Source organism: Pongo abelii, chromosome 10 (assembly GCF_028885655.2).
Source record: "Pongo abelii isolate AG06213 chromosome 10, NHGRI_mPonAbe1-v2.0_pri, whole genome shotgun sequence".
Lineage (NCBI taxonomy): Eukaryota > Metazoa > Chordata > Mammalia > Primates > Hominidae > Pongo > Pongo abelii.
This window is the reverse complement of record NC_071995.2, coordinates 45,172,932-45,190,638: the sequence shown is the minus strand read 5'-3', so window position 1 is coordinate 45,190,638 and position 17,707 is coordinate 45,172,932. Positions and strand designations below refer to the sequence as shown.

Here is a 17,707-nt window from a genome sequence, read left to right as displayed (position 1 = left end):
ACTTAGGCATGGAAAGCAATTGGTCAACTATGAATCTCAAATGCATTTTGCTGTCTCACCTCTGCCAACCCATTAGGGCATCTTCACTATATTTAAATATGCAGACTTCACGCCCATGTTAATATCCTTGAACTTGACACCACCCCCCCCCGCCCTTGGCATATACTACATTTTAAATTGTATTTGCAAATCCTGCCATTTCTGTAGCCCTATTTAAGCCTCACCTCCCCCAAGGAATTTTCTCATCCTCTATTTCCCACGGGAACCAGGGATTTCTTTCTTTAGAGAACTCTGATAACTCTTAGCTGGGTCATTCTCATAATGTTGATCACAAACTGCCTTGTAGTGTGGCCTTCTGCGTGTGTTATCTCATTTCTACAGTGTCCTTGAGCCAAAGGACTATGACTTACTTATGTGAATTGAACATAATCCCAACCCCAACATTAAGTTACACACAGTACTTCAGCCTGGTAGATTCTCTTTATTACTCCGTATGTTCATGCTATCTGTAATAATGTGGTTTAATTTTCTCTAAAGAAGATTATAATTCAATACTAAGGAACAAATGATAACACTATATTTGCAGTTCCTCCCATCAAGAGGTGGAGTCTATTTCTCCATTCTTTGAATCTTGGTTTGGCCATATGACTTGTTTTGGCCAACAGGACATTAGCAAGCATGGCATGAGCACAGGTCTGACAAATGCTTGTGCACTGGGACTTGTTCTTTACCTTAGTGCTTTTGGAACCCAGTTGTCATGTGAAAAAGCCCAGCTGGACACTGGAGACACGTGGCCAGTCACTCTGTTACCACAGCCGACCACCAGACGTACAAGACCAACTCCTGGCCAATCCACCAGCCAGCTGCAATAGCATGAGTGAACCCTGGTGAGACTAGCAGGGGAACTGCTTAGCAACACCCAGATGAAATTGCTTGACATACAGAATCATCAGCTAATAAATGATTATTTTTAAGCCTCTAAGTTTAGAGATCTTTTATTACATAGCAAAATCAAAGCAGGATATTAAAAAATCTCATTTTCATACATATTTGACAGAAAACTTACTATGCTTTAAGGAAGAGCATACTGGGCCAGAATTAAATTATTATTCCTGGCTGAATCTAAGTAAAAACAAAGAAACAAGCAAGCAAACAGCAACAGGAAATCTACCACCCTGGCAAACTCATTAAGTCAAATAAACCAGGAGTCCTCAACCCCTGGGCCACAGACCAATACTGGTCCATGGCCTGTTAGGAACCAGGCTGCACAACAGGAGGTCAGAGGCAGGCGAGTGAGCATTACCACCTGAACTCCGCTTCCTGTCAGATCAGCAGTGGCATTAGATTCTCACAGGAGCATGAACCCTATTGTGAACTGCTCATATGAGGGATCTAGGTTGCATGCTCCTTTTGAGAATCTAATGCCTGATGATCTGAGGTGGAACATTTTCATTCCAAAACCATCCCCTACCCCCTAGTCATGGAAAAATTGTCTTCCATGAAACCAGTCCTTGGTACCAAAAAGGTTGGGTACTGCTGAAATAAACTGTTAGATTCCATAACTAAATGACATGAACAGCCTCTTCCCTCTCTTCCTAGAAGGAAAAATAGAAATAAAAGCAGTCTATAACGTGCAAGAAAAGGATAGAATTTCAGCTTCCCATTCAGCTGATGTGATTCTTTCTTTTCGACTGTAAAATGCTTTAACAACAGACCACATAAACAGAGCTCACAGAGTCTAGGCACTAAGCCAAGAGCTCCTCATAGATGATCTTGTTCAATTCTCCCTGTGATTCTATGAAGAGCGCTGCTCTGATGCTCATGTTAGAGATGAAGAAATTGGATTTCAAGTGCTTGAACAACTTGCCCAAGAGAGTATTTAACTAATAAAGCTGTGAAACTGCGATTCAAACCCGGGAAGCCTAGATTCTTAACCAAGAGTTTACATTCTTAAAGAAGGTGCTATACTACCTCCTAAGTAAAAAGCTAAAACAAAACACCTTATGAGGACAGCTTTATATTTTAATATCCTACTTCAGATAATAATAAAGGATAGCTTCACTTTCATTTCAACTGTAACTCATAAACCTTGGAGCTAAAGATAAAAGGTGTAATCATTAGGCTACTTTCACATCGAGTACCATAATTTTCCACTTCCCACTATTTAAAATTATTACCCATTGTCTCCATGTGTAAGAGTTTAGTCATAGCAGGGAATAATGTTTCTTTACAGTAATAAAGTTCTTGTGAATATCAGAATATCAGAGAAAAGGGTCTCTTCTGTTCCAGAAAAATCATAGTAGAATCCAAAAGCATGAGATTAAGGGAGTTTAAGAGGTTTATACATCCACACAGTACCCATAAACACAAACCTGAACACTATAGAATCCACTTGTAGTTCAGTTTACTAAGTGAATCAATAAACTCGCATATTTGAAGCGCTCTGCCTATTATAAAGTGCTATACAAATGTTGATTGTTTTATCTAAATCAATTCTTCAGAAATGTAGACACTACAGGAAAATAAGATGGAAAGGCCATAATGCTAACAGAGATTGTACTTTATTGTTGATTATATTATGAGGTTCTGCTTTATGGCAAATACTCCTGGGAATATGTTTAGGCACCTTTAGTTCAAACGACTACGTGATGTCAGTCTGACAATCCTATTTGTGGGACAAACTGCATGCTTGAGTCAGTTGCAGAGCTCTGTGTAGTGTTGTAAAACAGAGGTTTTTTTTTTTTTTTTTCCCCAAGATAATTGATTAGAAGTTTTCAGGGTGCCTTAGCCACTTGGAAATAGCAAAATCAGTCATAAAGATCAACTCTGTGGGCTTTAATTCAAGAAGGAAAACAGGAATCCACCAGAATAGTGAAGGACATCTCATCCCAGGTGCCAGGGAGGAGAAGGTGGGCAAGTTGCCCCGATGATGGCATTTGTCTGACAAAAGTGAGTGAAGACCCAGAACAGGACAGGAGGAGGTAGAAAGCCTCCCTCTGTGACTCACCTTTCCACTGGGGATCCATACAACCAGGCTAAGGGAGAGCACTTTGTTCCTCCAAAGCCTTGGTGCCAACTTGGAGAGAGGCTTGGAGACACTGAAAGGGAAGGACACCAGACAAAGTTGCAGGCATTTTCCCAGGCCTGATTTGGAGACTGTGGCACCATTTTTAATCTGGGTGCATACAACATCAGTCATTATTTGGTAGCCTGGCACCATGGCCATACAGCATTTTAGTCTTGGACTAGAGATTGGAGCTCCTGCTCTGGAGCTGAGTAGGAGCCTCCACAGCCAGAACAAGCATGGAAAGCACCCAAGCTGTAGGAACTGGAATTGTGCTCTCCCCGATCACAGGTCTGGTGCAGGAGGAGAGTGCTGATAGCCAGTTTCTCCTTGGTGAGAAGATGGGCAGCCAGGGCCAGTTTGGGGACCTGGAACTGATCTACATGTGCCATTGCTGGGTGCCCCAGCCTGCTCCCCTGAGATTGTGATGTAGTAGAGTCCTTTCTACTCCACACCCAGGGTGATCTCCAAGCATTCAGAGCACCCACTCTTCGGGGTTAGCATCCTGAGCTGCTCCACCCTTCCTGTGCATAGATTGGGGTGCCATGGGGCCTCTTCTGTTCCATATCCAGGCAGATCTGCAGGCAGTTAGAGCACCCCCTTGATGGGATCTGCAGCTAGAGCCACCCTACCCTTCCTGTACATAGAATGTGGTACAGCAGGGCCCTCTCCACTTTACTTCCAGCAGATCTCCAGGCATTTGGATCTCCCACCCACCTACACCAGCAGCCTGAGTTGCCCAGTCGTCCTATGCATAGATTGTGGTGCAATGGTGCCATCTCTGTCCCATGCCCAGGCTGATCTGTAAGCATTTGGAGCGCATCACCTGGGTAAGCAGCCTGAAACACTCCACCCTCCCTATGCAGAGATTGTGGTGGAATGGGGCCCTCTACACTCCATGCCCAGGCAGAGCTCCAGGCATCCAGAGCAGTCATTCTCCTGGATTTGGAATTTAGGTGGCTGCATTCCCTGTGCAGAGAACTTGAAGCCAAAGAGTTCCTCTTCAGCCCCAAGGCACACCTAGACACACCTCTGGGCACTTGGTGGCTGTGCATTGGACCCCCCTTGGTGCTGGTTCTTGTGCCTGCCATTGGGTGACCTGTAAGCAGGCCTGGTCTAGCCCCAACCATCTTTATCCCTCAGCTATGGTGCTGAGCAGGGTGCTCAGGCCACTGTGAACTCCACAGATCTGCCATTTGCCTCCAGAAACAGAGACCTTCTCCAGTAAACAAGGATTAAACACATACCCATCTATGTTGGCCACATCTGGCTCTTACTCATTAGAACGATTAACTTGTCTGTAGGTTGAACTGCGCAATATAAAACTGGCTGACAGAAGTGCATAGAGATATTGAAATGAAGCCAAAAGATTCTACCCAACATTCTCTAAAGTCATATCCCCTAGGGACATGGGCAAAGGGGAAGAAAATAATAACACAGGAAAAGAGAGAAAGGAAAAACAAATCCTGTCTACATGAAAATAATGACAAAATTTAGAAGTGTCAGTGACCTCAGATGAGAAGGAACCGGTGCATTAATTCTAGCACCATGAAAAATCTGAGTGCTGTGACACCATCAAAGGATCACACTAGCTATCCAGCAACAGTCTGTAATCAAAATGAAAACTCAGAAAGGAAGGATGAAGAAGTCAAAGCATGGATTACAAGGAAGCCCAGTGAGATCCAGGACAAGGTTGAAAATCAACACGAAGAAACTTCTAAAGCAATCCAGGAAATGAAGGCAGATATAAACATCTTAAAAATAAATCAATCCGAGCTTCTGGAATTGAAAAACTCACTTAAGGAATTTCAAAGTACAATTGAAACCTTTATCAATAGACTAGCCCAAACAGAAAAAAGAATTTAGAGCTAGAAGACCGATCTTTTAAACTAACCCAGTCAGACAAAAATAAAGAAAAAAGAATTTTAAAAATGAATAAGATCTTCAAGGAATATGGGATTATGTAAAGCAACAAAACCTATGAATTAATGGCATTCCTATGAGAGGAGAAAAAGTAAACAACCTGGAAAATATATTCGAGGTAATAATCCAATAAAATATTTCCAGTTTTGCCAGAGAGGTAGGCATCCTGTACAAGACATCCAGAGAACACCTGCAAGATACTGTACAAAACGAACATCACCAAGGAATATAGTCGCCAGACTGTCCGAGGTCAATGCTAAAGAAAAAATTGTAAAGGCAACAGAAAAGATCAGGTCACACACAAAGGGAACCCAATAAGGCTAACAGAAAACTTCTAAGCAGAAATCTTTCAAGCTACAACAGTTTGAGGGCCTATTTTCAACATTCTTAAATAAGAGCAATTCCAGACAAGAATTTTATAGTCCACCAAACTAAGCTTCATAAGTGAAGGAGAAATAAAACCTTTTCCAGACATGCAATTGCTAAGGCAATTCATTACCACTAGACTGGCCTAACAAGAGATCCTCAAGAGAGGTCTAAACATGGAAAAGAAAGAACAATACCTACTACCACAAAAACACACTTAAGTACATAGTCTGGAGATGCTATAAAGCAATTATACAATACAAACTACAAAGCAACCAGCTAATGACTCTATGATAGGATCAAAACCTCACATACTAATATTAACTTTGAATGTATATGGTCTAAACACCCCACTTAAAAGGCACAGAGTGGCAAGTTGGATAAAAAAAAAGGAAGACCCATTCATCTGCTATCTTCAAGAGACCCATCTGACATGTAATGACACCCCTAGTCTCAAAGTAAAGGGATGGAGAAAAATCTATCACTCAAATGGAAAACAAAAAAGAACAGGAGTCACTATTCTTATATCAGATAAAATAGACTTTAAACTTACAGCGGTAAAAAAGGACAAAGAAGGGCATTACATAATGATAAAGAATTCAATACCAGAAGAAGACTTAACTGTCCTAGATATATACCGACCCAACATTGGAGCACACAGATTCATAAAACAAGTACTTCTAAACATACAAAAAGACAGTCACACAATAATAGTGGAGGACTTCAACACCTCCACTGACAGCATTTGACAGGTCATCAAGGCAGAAAACTAACAAAGAAATTCTGATCTTAAATTTGACACTTGACCAATTGGACCTAATAAACATTTACAGACTACTCCACCCATCAGTCACAGAATATAAATTCTGCTCATCTGTACATGGAGCATACTCTAAGATTGACCACATGCTCTGCCATAAAGGAATAAATAAATTCAAAAATTCAAAACTATATGAACTATACACTCAGACCACAGTGGAATAAAAATAAAAATCAATACCAAGAAGATCTCTCAAAGCTACACAATTAAATAAAAATTAAACAACTTTCTCCCGAATGACTTCTGGTAAACAATGAAATTAAGGCAGAAATCAAAAAAGTTTGAAATAAATGGAAACAGAGACACAACATATCAAAATTTCTAGGATGCAGCAAAAGCAGTGTCAAGAGGAAATTTAATAGCTCTAAATACCTACATCAAGAACTTAGAGAGATCTCAAATTAATGATCGAACATTACACCTAGAGGAACTAGAAAAATAAGAGTAAGCTAACCCCAAAGCTAGCAGAGGAAAAGAAATACCTAAAATCAGAGCAGAACTGACTGAAGTTGAGACAAAAAATCCATACACAGAATCAACAAACCAAAAGTTGGCTTTTTGAAAGGAGAAACAATATTGATAGACTGCTAAGTAGATTAACAAAGAAAAAAGAGAGAAGATACAAATAAACACAATCAGAAATGACAAAGGTGACATTACAACTGATACCACAGAAATACAAGAGTCCCAGAGATTATCATGAACACTTCCATGCACACAAACTAGAAAATCTAGACTAAATGGATAAACTTCTGGACACATACACCCTCCCAAGACTGAACCAAGAAGAAATTGAATCCTTGAACAGACCAACATTGAGTTTTGAAATGGAATCATTCATAAAAATCCTTCCAACCAAAAGAAACCCTGGACCAGATGGATTCACAGCTGAATCCTACCAGATGTACAGAGAAGAGCTGGTACTACTTCTACTGAAACTATTCCAAAAAATCGAGAAGAGACTCCTTCCTAATTCATTCTTTGAAGCCAGCATCTCTCTGATACCAAAACCTGGCAAAGATACAACAAAAAAATAAGAAAACTACAAGCCAATATTCATGATGAACACAGGCAAAAAGAAAAAAAAATCCTCAACAAAATATCAGCAAACCAAATCCAGCAGCACATCAAAGAGTTTATTTACTATGATCAAGTAGACTTTATTCCTGTGATGCAAGGTTGGTTCAGAACACACAAATAAATAAATGTGATTCACCACGTAAACATAATTAAAAACAAAAACCATCTGATTATCTCAATAGACTCAGAGAAAACTTGTGATAAAATCCAACATCGCTTCATGATAAAAACCCTCCAGAAAGTAAGCATCAAAGGAACATACCTCAAAATAATAAGAGCCATCTATCACAAACCCACAGTCAACATCATACTAAATGGGCAAATACTAGAATCATTCCCCTTGAGAACTGGAATAAAACAAGTATGCTCATTTTCACCATTGCTAATCAACATAGTAATGGAGGTCTTAGCCAGAGCGATTAGCAAGAGAAAGAAATAAAAGTCATCCAAATAGGAAAAGAAAAATTCAAATTATCTCTCTTTACTTATATGGCTTTATACTTAGAAAACCCTAAAGACTCCATCAAAAGGCTCCTAGTCTTGATAAACCACTTTAGTAAAGTTTCAGGATACAAAATTTATGTACAATATTAGTACTATTTCTATATATCAATAGTGTTCAAACTGAGATCCAAATCAAGAACACAATCCTATTTACAATAGCCAAAAAAAAAGAAAGAAAGAAAACCCTATGAATACACCTAACCAAGGAGGTGAAAGTTCTCTAAGGAAGAGCCATTAAACTGCTGAAAGAAATCAGAGATGACACAAAAAAATGGAAAAACATCTCACACTCATGGATAGGAAAAAAATCAATATTATAAAATAGCCACACTGCCCAAAGAAGTCTACAGATTCAATGCTATTCCTATCAAACTATCAATCTCATATTTCACAGAACTCAAAGTGTTCTAAAATCCATATGAGACCAAAAAAGAGCTCTAATAGCCAAAGCAATCCTAAACAAAAAGATCAAAGCTGGAGGCATCACATTACTCAACTTCAAACTACACTATAAGAAGACAGTAACCAAAAAAGCATGGTATGGGTACAAAAATAGACTCATAGACCAATGGAACAGAATAGAGAACTCAGAAATAAACCTAAACACCTACAGCCATCCAATCTTTGACAAAGTTGGAAAAAATAAGCAATTGGGAAAGGAGTTCCTATTCAATAAATGGTGCTGGCATAGCATCAAAATGCAAGGTCTGAAAAATACCTCAAACATCAGTCTTAGGTTTTACAATTGCGATGTTACCTAAAAGAGAAATTGGGGAGGTTATAAATCTTTTGACCTCTGACTACATGACTCTTGAACCATAATTCTAATCTTGTGGCCAGTTTGTTAGTTTTACAAAGGTGGTTTTTATACCCAAGAAAGGAGAGGGTTAGTTTTGGGAAGGGACTAATATCTTTGTTTTTGAAGTTAAACTATAAACTAAATTCCTTCCGTAGTTAACTTAGCCTGTGCCCAGGAATGAGCAAAGACCATTAGCTTGTGAGGTTAGAAGCAAGGTGGAGTCAGTCATGTCAGATTTGTCTCACTGTCATAATTTTTCAAAGGTGGTTTCATTCCTGCTATTGTCACCTCTTTGTGTGTGTGTGTGTTTTGTTGTTGTTTTGCCTATATGCCTCTCCTTGCTTCCATTTTTCACTTTGATACTTGTATGCCAGATTTGAGACCCTGGGTTGCCCTGAGAGGGAGAAAAGGCATTTTTACTACCACATCCTGCCATCTCTGTGACTGGACATATAAGTTCAATAGACAGTAAGAGATGCTGAGGTGGCTGTGAAACCTGTGAGTTTAAAATGGATTAGGATGAATACCCATAGCACCATTTGTTAGGGTTCAAAGTATCAGGGCCCAGGGAAATTCTCTGGTGTGGAAAGAAGGAGGACAGCAGGCCCACCAACCCAGAGGGTCAGTGGGCACTTCTTAGTGCTTGTAAAGCTTGCTGGTGGGTGCTCTGTCCCCTACCCCTACCCACCAAGGAGCAGAAGCTCAGAAATATGTGAAGCCTGTTCCCTGGAGATAAATGACCCTAGGGATGATTCACACCTTATTTGCCTCCTTCTGCTCATTTTATATTACCTGTCAGTTCAGATTCATATGCTGTTTGCTGCTTAAAGCCTTATTTCCTAAAATAATGAGAACAGAACCATTTTCTATTCTTTTCCAGTATTATGGCTATATTATGGGCTTATTTTATTTTGTACCTGTGGATAAAGTTCAATTATATCCCTGTCTTTTTCAGATATATAAAAAAATAGGGCTTTCTTTATGATTCAAGATAGCTCTCTGCAATGACAAAAGTAGGGAAGCAAATCAAAGGGATGAGAGAAATATTCATAGAGAAATGATATTCTGGACAGGAGGGTCCCCATTTTATGAGCATCAGAGTAGATGGATTTCACCTAGGTCTAGAGGGGAAACAAATGGGCTGATGGCTTGTGCTCTCTCTCTTTTTTTTAGGAAAACATTTGCTGAGCTCTTAAAGTACACAATGTTTCTGAAGATAACTGTGAAATATTTGGGGTACGAATACAAGCACAGAAAAAAACAAAAAAGCAATTTTTAAAAAATTCTGTGAAGTCTCTTGGGATACAAAAAATATATGCTTTTTCCTCAAGACAATTTCTCAAGATAAATCCATTTGAATTACAACATGAGAGAGAAAGAGAATTATTCGAGTGAATTAAGGCTAAGGAGAAAATTAGGCATCAAAAACTTTTCTGTCATTCTGTCCTCCTAAAATAGAATGTGAGATAACAAATATCTTAAAGAATGCATTAAACACAATGTAGGGAACTTGAATAATGAAATTGGGAAAAAACAGTGAAGCCCAATATAATCCAATGTCTGGTTATCAGTAGAATGAGAATTGTAGAACTGACTTCACAGAGTTTTAAATGTTTAACATCATAATGAACCAAGGATACAGTAAACTGTGCCCTAAAGTCTAGGGAGGAGATAGGATACATTTTCTCCAGTTATTACTATTACAGGTGTAATACAGTAGACCATTCACCTTGTAAAAATTAAATTGTTACAGGAAAGGCTAAATTCTTTTCTGCCTACTTCCTGAAATCCTAGTGCCCTCTGCACAGGAAAAATCTGTGTGCATTCTTGAATATATTTACTTATGCAGTTACAAACATTTAGTACATGTAGAAAATATATACTATTTTGGGGAAATACGTATTTTTAACAAACACAATGATTACATTCTATACGTGTAGTTTTGCGACTGCTTTTTTCCACCAACAGTCTGTGTTCAAGATCTTCCATGTCAGTATGTGTATCTTATATAGTACATATCTCATATTACCCACTTAAACATCAACTATTGTAAAGATGTGCTTATTTGGCCATTCCTCTATTGGTGGACATTTAGTGTGTTGCCAATCTCACTCTTACGTACCTGGAACATAAAAAAACAGAATTACCAGAACATAAGATATGCCCCATATAGAATCCTGTTAGCTGGCTATGAGAATACACATTTACCTATACTCTCTGCTAGAGCTGATAACATCAAACAATTTTTTTTTGCCAACCTGAAGGGTATAACAAGAGTAAGTGATTGTTTAATTTTCATTTTCTTGATTTCTAATGGAATTGAGCATTGTTTTCTATATGTTTAATGCCCTATTTTTGTTCCCCTTCTGTCAATTGCCCACTTGGTTTTTATTTTGGTCCATTTTTACATTAGATTATTTGTACTTCCTTCCATTTTTAGAGACTTTTCCTTTGTCTATCCAGAAACCAATATTTTATCTATTGTATGTTGATATATCTTCTCTTAGTCTTCCATTAAAAAAAAAACTTTCTGTATATTATTTGTCATATAAAAGTTTTATTTTAAAGTAGTCAATTTACCAGTTCTTTCTCTTATGACTTAAAAAAAATCCGAAGAAGGATCTATCTACTCAGTGTCATGCATGTATTTTCATTTATTTGTTTTGAACACTTTTATACACTTTTTTTCTTTTCTTTTCTTTTTTTTTTTTTTTTTGAGATGGAGTCTAGCTCTGTCGCCCAGGCTGGGCAATCTCAGCTCACTGCAAGTTCTGCCTCCCGGGTTCACACCATTCTCCTGCCTCAGCCTCCCAAGTAGCTGGGACTACAGGTGCCTGCCACCACGCCCGGCTAATTTGTTTTTGTATTTTTAGTAGAGACGGGGTTTCACCGTGTTAGCCAGGATGGTCTCGATCTCCTGACCTCGTGATCTGCCCACCTTGGCCTTCCACAGTGCTGGGATTACAGGCGTGAGCTACCGCGCCCGGCCGAATACTTTCATACAATTTTTAATCTCACCCTTAGGATTTTAATCTAATTGGAATTTACTTTGTAATTAGCATGAAAAAATATATTTTATTTCTTTTTACCAATGGATACCCAGTTGATATAACACCACTTATTACATAATTGTCTACTCAGATTTGAAATGCCATCTTTAGCATATACTAAATTTCCATATACAGTATATGTGTACTTTCTGCTCTATTGCAAAGATCCACTTGTCTATTCTTACTTCATTACTATATTGCTTGTTATAATAAAGTTTGGTATTAGAAATTAAAGAACTAGAATTTATTCTTTGTTTCCAAAATTACCTTGATTACTGCTCTGCATTTACTCTTACATATGAATTTTAGCATGATCCTGCCAAGTTATATAAAAAATAAGTTGGGAATTTTTATTAGAATTGCATTGAATTTACAGATAAATTTGTGGACAATTGAATGTTTACAAATATTGAATCTTGTCACTCATAATCTGATATACTTTTCAGTAAAAATTTACAGTGTCTTGCACATTTTGGTAAATTCATTTGAAGTACTTTATAGTTTTGTTGTTGTTGCAAATGGCATTTTAAAAATTACTTTTTCTTCAGGTATGTAGGATAGGATAGTACCTTTTAAATCTTTTTTCATAATAGAACTTACTCTTTTCAATGCTGAGAAAATGTCTTTAAAGCTTTAGAAGGGTAGACAGAAATGCATAAAGCATTTTTTTCATTAAGATGTCAGGTCTATTCTCCCCAGTGTTTGAGTAGCCCTGAAGTTACCTATTGCTCAAATTGTTTTAAATGCAGCTTCTGCTGCCCTCTGATCTCTCATATGAAGGTGTTCTGACATTTAAATCAAATAAGGCCAAATAGATATTAATTTTAAATGCACTAACCTTAAATGTAGATATATTTAAAAAATAAACTAGTAAATATGTATTGAAAACCTTTTATGCAAGACACAGTTACCATGAAGTATATAAAAATGAATAAAATGTTTCCCCTATGCTCAGGTGCTTACAACAGAGTTAGCAGTGGATGTGTTTTGAAGTTCAGTGACCACAAATTCATAAGATAATAATAATAGCTAACACTCAAAGAATGAGCATTATATGCCAGAAATACATATTACTTTAATCTTTATGAAATGCCCATGCAAGGGGCATTATTATTCCCCTCATTTTAGAGATGAGTCCTCTTTGTATAGGAGTATATAATAAAGAATTTGGGTGGCTCTTCCTGTGTGACCTGAGCCCCTGTCCTGGTCCCCATTGTCTCCTGGAGTCACAGCCTCTCAGCCATTGGTGCCATATTGTCTGCACTGCTTTTTGGAGTGGGTCTTGCCAGAATGCTTTTTGTCTGGCTGCTGCAGGGCAGCCTGGGGACACGGAGAAGGACAGGGACATGAGGAAGGACAGGGACATAAAACAAGAGAAGGATGCTTCTCTTGGGGAGGGTGCGGTTTTGGGAGGCAATCAGGGAGTCAGTGGTGAACTTAGCCCTGGACCTTCCAGGCAGGAGCTGTTCACCAAACCAGAGCATCTTCAAGAAAACAGTGGACATTTGATTTCTAAAACCAAAGACCTGCAGGAAGCAGCATGGAAACGTCTGTGACGGTTCAAGAGAACATGTTCCTGCTGGACAGATTTCAGACACAGAAGCTCTAGTTACCTTTGAGACTGGTAACTTGAGTTATTCTGAAGCTTCAAGAAATGAAAGACTTGAATCTCCTATAGGAGAATGGGGATTCTGAAAAAGGACAAGAGACATCTGCTAAAGCAGCTATGTGTTTTGCAGAGAAGTTGCCTTCTAGCAACTTGCTCCTAGACAGAGCCAGAGAAGAAGTGAGCCTAGCACAATTGGACTTGGCTGACTATGAGAACTGGAAAATGTTGTCTAGGCACTCTTCTCGGGGAGATGTTGGTTTGGGTGGCAGTCCTGAGGCTCCAGGGTTAAACCTAAAGCAGGAAATGGATAATGGCAGAAGTACTCTTGTGGAAGAAAGAGTACACGGGAAACAAAGAGGGTAGTAGCAATATCTTCAGTCTCAGCAAATTGGTGTCAAGTTCCAGATCCATTATATCACAAGCATGATATGCAATTCATTGCAGTAACTGGAAACCATGAGAGTCTTGGGAGTTGGAATACTTACATCACACCCTACTATTGCAAGGGTGCATTCTAGTCTCATGCTGTTTTCCTGCCAGCAGCTGCAGTGGTGGAGTGGAAGTTCATGTTGGTAGAGAATGGGAAAGTTATCCGCTGGGAAAAATGCTGCAATAGATTCCTAGAGAATGGCCATGAGGATAAAGTGGTTCACGCATGGTGGGGATTCACTCATTGAGTTTGCAAAGTACTGCAGAGGCTGTAGAAGAATGTGGGAGATGCTGAGGTTGTGGAGTGCACTGAGTAATTTTAAATAAGATAAAGGCAGTGCGACTCCAAATTTAGCCATCTGACTTGTTTCAAATTTGCCAATGGCATTTGTGTAATGTGCAGAAAAAATATATTAATATACACACACGTGTGCAAATAATGCTTCCAGTGAGCATGGACTTTTTGTCCCCCTCCAGTATCACTGAGTGATGAATTTGTACGGATCCATTATTACTTTAGGGCTTGATCCTCCTGGGGAGTGACTTGGCTAAGCTTCAGGTAAGGACTGTGGTCATGGAACAAAGAAACTAACCAGCTGCACAGGGTTCAAGCTTAAGCCTTTAGGTGATCCTTAGACCAAAGTAGCAAAATAAGGCTCACTCAAACATAGCTGATCGCCTATTGATACACCTTGAGAAACACTCTTTATTACATGCACATTTTATATTAAAAAATAGTTAACACCATATGGAACTGTGATCAGAAAATAATGTGGTCTAGATGTGATTAATAAGGATATGAAGTGATACTCCAAGACTTCCCAACATTTTTTGCTTGATTTTACATGCCAGGCATGGGTTTGAAGGTAGCAAGTATGTTTTTGTCTTAATGATCTAAGGCTGATAGAGAAACCAGGGGCCTAATCAGAACCAGTCATGATGGAAGTCAGGCACAGAAGCAGCCCATGAGGAAAGGGAATATGAATGGGATTAGGGACTGGGCTGAGTGAAGTGGCCTGAATGACACCTTTTAGAGGACTGGGAAGTATAGGTACAGCCTGACTGCAGAGAAGGACACACCCATTATTTACCCACGGGAACCTCTGTGGGACCATCTCTCTCCCATCGCCACTCCCCTGTCCCAGTAGATTTGGATGGATGGACTGTCTTGTAGCAATCATTTCCATCCATCGTCCTCTTCCCTCTCCTTGCATACAAGTAGCTATCTTGGGTAACAAATTTATACATGATTGGCCGGGCCCAGTGGCTCACGCCTGTAATCCCAGCACTTTGGGAGGCTGAGGTGGGTGGATCACTAGATCAGGAGATCGAGACCATCCTGGCCAACGAGGTGAAACCCCGTCTCTACTAAAAATACAAAAATTAGCTGGACATGGTGGCGCATGCCTGTAATCCCAGGTACTTGGGAGGCTGAGGCAGGAGAATCCCTTGAACCTGGGAGGCAGAGGTTGCAATGAGCTGAGATCACGCTACTAAACTCCAGCCTGGAGACAGAGCTAGACTCCGTCTCAAACAAACAAACAAAAAAACAAATTTATACAGGATAGTAATACAGAAGTACATCTTTGCTCTGAGAAGAAACACAGCACACATTTAAACTCTAAGTTTTTATAACTGAACAAATAAAAACTGAGTTTTAATATCTTTTAAAAAACAAAACCAAACAACTGCAACAACAAATAATTTGGCTAGCATTTGTCCCCCATTCCTGGGAAGTGGCCTCTAAACTCTGGACATTTCCTTGAGTGGTAGGATTATCTATGTTATTCCTGGTGGGCCCCTCAGATCACACCTGATAGTTTATGAATGTGGTGACTTAGCATGGGGGCTGGACACACTGGAAAGACCAATCCCATGATTAGAGGTTTGGGGCTTTGAGCCTAACCTCCAGGGAAGGGAGAGGAATTGAAGATTGAGTTTAATCACATTGCCAATGAATCAATCAATCATGCCTATGTATTGAAGACCCAATAAAAACTCTGCATGCTAAAGTTCAGGTGAGTTTCACTGTTTGGCAAAACTTTGAGAATTATCACACATCGTATCCTGGAGGAGGTAACGCTGTGTGGGACTTTGCAGAGAGAGGATGATTGCGACCCTCCCAGAGCTTCCACTCTGTGTCTCTCCCTTGGCTGGTTGTGACTTGTATCCTTTTCCTATAACAAAATTGTAATTGTAAGTATAGTTCTTTCCTGAGTTATATGAGTCATTCTAGGGAATTATTGAATGTGAGGGGCTTCATGAGGACCTCTAGATTTGTAGCCAGCTTATCAGAAGTGAGGGTGGCCCTGGGGACCCCAAACTTGCAGCTGGTGTCTGAAAATGAGAGAAGTCTTATAGAGGACTGTGCCCTTAACCTGTGAGGTCTGGCTTAACTCTGGGTAGTTGGTGTTCACAAGTAACAGTGGGAAGTTTGCTGCTTACAAACACTTGCTGGAGGTGCCTTGTGCAAGGCAAATGACCACCCTCGAATTTGTCTGTTACACCAGAAACGTGTCAAAGAAAACTTCAGAAAATGCACAATTTCAATGTTTGTATGTTTCATATTTAGCTAGGGGAGGGGAAATTCCCCTCACTAACTATTTTCCATTCTCTGTGGTGGGTGTAACCATGCTGTGGCTTTCCTGTCTGTATATAAGCGGGAGTCAGTAAGGGGAGAAGCTCACTTTATATTGTCAGTGCATCCCAGCCCAAAAGCTAGATTTGACACACCAGAAATGTGTCAAAGAAAACCTGGCATCCAGGCTACTGGAGAGCTGTATACAGACTCCTTAAGAAAGAAAACTCCCAGGCGAGAATTCTGTGAGCCTCTGGAAACTTATCCATCTTGCACCTTAATTAATAGGCGTTAAACACAGAATGTGTAAAATGCAATTAAGATGCAGATGTGAGTCAATTTTATAGGCACTGGCTCAGAAAACATGTACTTTTTCATTTGAGAACTAAAAGAATTTTTTTATGCCATACAGCCAGAATGATACACATTAAACTTGCTTTCAGTTGATGGTTCCGTTAAAGTGTCCTGTGTTCAGTCTGCATTGACTAAGCCCCTATCTACATAGATACCCCAGCATGCAGAGCAGCCTCACCTCCAAAACAAAACCACTGATATGGTTTGGTTGCATCCCCACCAAAAATCTCATCTTGAATTGTAATCTGAATTATAATCCTCACGTGTTGGGGGAGGGGCCTCGTGGGAGGTGATTGGATCATGGGGGCGGTTCTCCCATGCTGTTCTCACGATAGTGAGTGAGTTCTCATGAGATCTGCTGGCTTTCCCCTCCTTGGCTCTGCACTTCTCTCTCCTGCCACCATGTGAAGAAGGACATCTTTGCTTTCCCTTCCACCTTGATTGTAAGTTTCCTGAGGCCTCCCCAGCCATGCAGTACTGTGAGTCAATTAAACCTCTTTCCTTTATAAATTACCAGTCTTGGGTATTTCTTCATAGCAGCGTGAGAACAGACTAATACAACCACCCTCCCAGGGATTTTTGTGGGTTCCAAATATTATTAATCACATTGCCAGTGAATTAATCAATCATGCCTATGTAGTGAAGCCCCAGTGAAAACTCTGTATGCTAAAGTTTGGGTGAGCTTCTCTGGTCGGCAAAACTCTGAGTAATATCACATATTGTATTCTGTAGGAGGTAATGCTGTCCAGGATTCTACAGAGAGAGGATGATTGCAGACCTCAGAACTCCCAAACCAAATAGTGATATAAAATATTGGACAGAGTTCCAGAAAGTCTATTCATAAAAGAATTCCGAAAGTGTTTCTTTTTTAGCCAGTGAAAGTTTCTTGAAAATGTTATGAATTTGGGTGTTTGAGTTCCTGGGCTGGGTTGGGACTCTTGTGCATTTCACTGGGGACTGAAACACCATGGACACCTTTTCTGAGTGAAGCCTCTGTGAGTCTGTCTCATTCTCGATGGCTGAGACAGCAGAGATGATTTCTTTAGAAGCCACAGGAGCTGCAGCTGATTCTCTGCTTCGTTCTTTGTGGAGGCTGGTTTTATAGAACATTTTTGAGCTGTGACCACCACG

The 17,707-nt window shown here is 39.7% G+C and overlaps 1 pseudogene; it reads left to right on the top strand.

Annotated features, from left to right (window-relative positions):
• Positions 1-3,303: 3,303 nt before the first annotated feature.
• LOC100455933 (starch-binding domain-containing protein 1-like) lies at positions 3,304-13,892 on the top strand (annotated as a pseudogene).
• Positions 13,893-17,707: the final 3,815 nt, after the last annotated feature.